Raw genomic sequence first — 4,117 nt, 5'->3', positions numbered from 1 at the left:
AGTTTGGACATGTCATATTTACCATTACAGTTCTCATGTTCATACTTCATAATCTTCTCTGTATGAAAACAAAGAACACGTGCCACGAGAGATATGTACTGAATGACCGTGTTGAACGGTGAAAATCAATTAATATAGTTACGCAATTAAACGCGCGAACGTGTTCAACCAATTCATTAATTCCTAGTCTCTTTTAATGAATAGGTTGAATGCTTGCATGTTTAGGAGAAACTTGGAATTCCGATCACAGGGTCGTTCCCGTTTCGTGGTTGTTGAGAGATCACAAAGCTGGGCTATATTAAATTTATAAGAGGAATACAGCTGCGCAATCAGATGTGAACTAAACCAGGTTTATTAACAGTTTCTTGTCTCTCCTTTCCCTCACAATTCAGCTCTGTTCTGTGCAGTCATCAGTAGTATCTTAGATTTAAGTAAATTTTCTTTTTAGTTTGTAGTCTGCTTGAAGCAATCCGAGCCAACAAGGGAATTAATTTGCTGACAGATATGAACTTTGCCTAGTCTTTTCTGATATAATTTATGCAACTAGTCGATTCCGTGAATGGGTAGGTACAACTAATTCCTGTATGCTTATATCTTACCAAAACCCAACCACGTCCATATTATCTGACCTATGTTTGATTTTGACCCAAACACCATCATTGGAAAAGTTGGTGAACAGGAGTACTAGCCATAAACATGCATGGAAGAATATCAGGGACCATAAAAAAATGAATGCGTCTCAGATTGTTGTCTGATTTATTTTGGATAAATTGACCTTATCCTGGTATGTGTAGATTCAAAGGAGGATAAATTGACCTTATATTGGCATCCATGAGTATGACATAGTGTTCACCAATAACTTTAGACGACAGAAACTATGGAGGGCACGCGTTCAATCAGTCACCTACTTATGCTTGAATTTCTTTGCGTGGAGTACTGCTCATACATATTTGTCAATTGAGTTTTGCTCATTCATTTGCAGTCAAGCTAGTTCTAATTTTCTCCGCATTGTTTAACGAATCATCTCAATCTAAACCTGTCTCTTTCACAGAGGGAAGAAAAAGCATTCCGCATGAAAAGGAACACGTCCTACTAAAATAAGCAGTATGTTGAACAGAAGAAATCTTTGCTGTCAACATACGGTGCCTGGTTTTTCTTTCTAGTAAGCGATGTGTTGTGAACTGTAGTTGGTTTCAGACTCCAGATATTGACGCCGTGCAGTTCAGCAAGTTCAGACTTCAGTGTTTACTCAAAATACAGAGCAACTAAGTTCAGACTTTGTGCAGAATTCGAACTGAAACTGCCAGGGGCCGCCCTCCGTCCCAAAATTCTTGTCATTTTAGTGTTAGATACGAGAAAAAGCACAATGTCAAACACAGTTTCAAAGAGAGTGCAGAATAACAACAAAACTACAAATCAAAAGGACGAAAACTTAACATTGAAATTTGGCAGGGGCCGCGCGAACACGTACCCCCTCTATCACAAATTATGACATCCACTCTCCCTCAAAGGGGAGATGGTAAACCAGCGCACCCACAAAGTGCAATGTGGGCCACTAGCCTAGGCCATGGCTCTTCTTGATCAGCCATAGACCCCGTCCAGGTAAGTATGTTTCAAGGTTGCCCTATGCCCTGCTTATATTGGTTGCGCTGCCTCTGCTACGTCCCTCGACAGGCGATGTGGTACTAAACGAAACGAAAGTATGCCTCGCCTGGTGCTCGCTGCGGGTTTCCTGGATGAGGAGTTCGAATAGAAAGGACAGCGTCTATGGGCCTGTCGGTACCAACCGGGCTGTTTTTTATGGGTTGGACTGGAGGCCCATGCACCAGATGTAGGGAGTCTGAAGCTGGCCCGTCAGACCGACATCAACGTGGAAGAAACCGTACGAGTAATCACACCTTCAAATGCTCAAAAAAAGAAAGAGTAATCACACGTTCAAAGGCATCCTTTCACAAAGATTTGACAAAACCCCTCAGAAGCTGAAGTTTGCACAGATTCTTCGATTCTTGGTCCTACTGTTGGTAGCAAAAGAACAATACTTGTTGGTCGGTACAAACATTGAAGGTGCTATCATGATGTTTTTACATCTTACGTTTAAGGCCCTACAAATATATGCATGTAATCACCTTAGACGTAAAAAAAGGCATAAAAAACAGTATTGTTTTAAAAAAAAGGAGGAATACACCCTAGCAAATTGTTGTCGATTGTTGTTATAATCAGTGCCAAACAAGAATGTAGTTTGGCTTCCAGCCCATAGTTGAACGCGGTATGGCTTCTCGAATCCACAAGTTGGCTCGAAAATGATGTGACACGGATCCATCTCAGAAATTTCTGTTAGTATGATTCCTTCAGGTTCTGTAGTAGCTCAACACGTAAGCAGTCAAATTCAGTGTACCATCATATCTTATTGTAGTACTACTATTACATAGAGAAGCCGTAAGCACGAAATTGAATAAAGAGATCACTTAAGAAAACAGATTTGTGACCAGATCATAGTATTCAGCATAAGAAAATGCACGTTCCTGTTTGTGACGCGGTAGTTCTACTGACAAGGAGATGGTGAAAAGAAAAAATACAGGTTGGCCAAATGGAGTGTGGTTTGTAGGCCAAAAGACCAAGGTGGCCTTGGAATTCATGACCTGGAAGTCAAGAATGAGGCCCTACTTAGTAAGTGGTTGTTTAAACTTCTTACCGAGGATGGTGTTTGGCAAACCATGCTGCGCAACAAGTATCTAGGTCAAAAGGCGGTGTCTCAGGCATATTGAAAACCTGGTGACTCGCACTTTTGGGCTGGCCTAATGGCAGCAAAGAAACATCTCTTTCGCTTTGGGTCTTTCGCGATAAAGGACGGGTCGGAGATTCGCTTTTGGGAAGACATCTGGCTAGACAATGCCAGTCTCCGAGAACAATATCCAGCCTTGTACAACATCGCTCGCGATAAGAATAAAACTATTGCGCAGGTGCTCAGTTCATTCCCGCCCAATATTTCTTTTAGGCGGGATTTGATTGGCCCCCGTCTTACGTCATGGCATAATCTTTTATCCCGTCTGGATTTGATCAATTTGACACAAGGTCGGGATGTGTTTCGCTGGAACCTTACTACATCGGGGTCTTTCACAGTAGACTCTATGTATCATGCGCTCACGCATTCTGAGGTACCAGTGAGTAATAACAAGAAAATCTGGAAGTCAAAGATTCCACTAAAAGTTAAAATCTTCATGTGGTATCTTCGTAGGGGAGTTGTTCTAACCAAAGACAACCTCGCACGAGCAACTGGCCAGGGAGTAAGATGTGTTGTTTTTGCACTCATGAAGAGACAATCAAACACCTCTTTTTCCAATGCAAGTTTGCACGTTCTACGTGGTCAGTCATCCAAATGGCGTCAAATTTGTATCCGCCCACAAGTGTCGCCAATATTTTTGGTCATTGGTTGGATGGTATTCCAAATAGGTTGAAAACGCTAATAAGGGTGGGAGCGTATGCCTTACTATGGTCGCTTTGGCTATGTAGAAATGATTTGGTTTTCAATAACAAAAATGCTTCTCTTTTGCAGGTTATTTTCCGTTGTACGCACTCGCTTCGTACGTGGTCTACGCTACAACGAGTGGAGTACCAACCGCTGTTCAAGGCGGTGTGTATGCGGTTGGAGCAGGTGACTACGGAGGTTTTTACCCAACATGGGTGGCAGCATAATCTCCGGATCGGTCCACCACCCCTTTCGACATAGGCATAGTGTCGGTCTATATGACTCTACTGTCGCCCATTTGTCGTTTTTTCTTTCTTTCTTTTTATCAGACTTTAGGTGATTGGCTGTGTGCATCTTAGTTATGCAAAGACCGGGTGTTACTCATAATGCTTTGTATCTTCTTGATGCTACTTTTTGAGATAATAAAAGCGCCCTTTATCGAAAAAAAAAGTTCTACTGACACAGCACATACTGAATTTGAGTTATTTGCAAATCAGTTTCAAACAGCTTGCATGAAGTTTTAAATTAGCACCTGATCAGTTAGATGGGCTAAAAGATTTCAGGAGTAAGTCTGGTTTCTGTAATTCAAAGAAACTTTGGTGATGCTTGATCTACAGAATTTAAAGAAATGGCCAGATGATGTAGGAGAAC

General features: G+C 41.7%; 1 non-coding gene across 1 annotated transcript; it reads right to left on the bottom strand.

Annotated features, from left to right (window-relative positions):
- Nucleotides 1-1,448: 1,448 nt before the first annotated feature.
- LOC123132892 (U1 spliceosomal RNA) lies at nt 1,449-1,610 on the bottom strand. The gene has a single exon (XR_006465114.1). It is a non-coding gene; the product is annotated as a U1 spliceosomal RNA (small nuclear RNA).
- Nucleotides 1,611-4,117: the final 2,507 nt, after the last annotated feature.

This window comes from Triticum aestivum, chromosome 6A, assembly GCF_018294505.1.
Source record: "Triticum aestivum cultivar Chinese Spring chromosome 6A, IWGSC CS RefSeq v2.1, whole genome shotgun sequence".
Taxonomy (NCBI): Eukaryota; Viridiplantae; Streptophyta; class Magnoliopsida; order Poales; family Poaceae; genus Triticum; species Triticum aestivum.
Note: the sequence above shows the minus strand (reverse complement) of the source record. Positions and strands in the feature narration are given on the sequence as shown.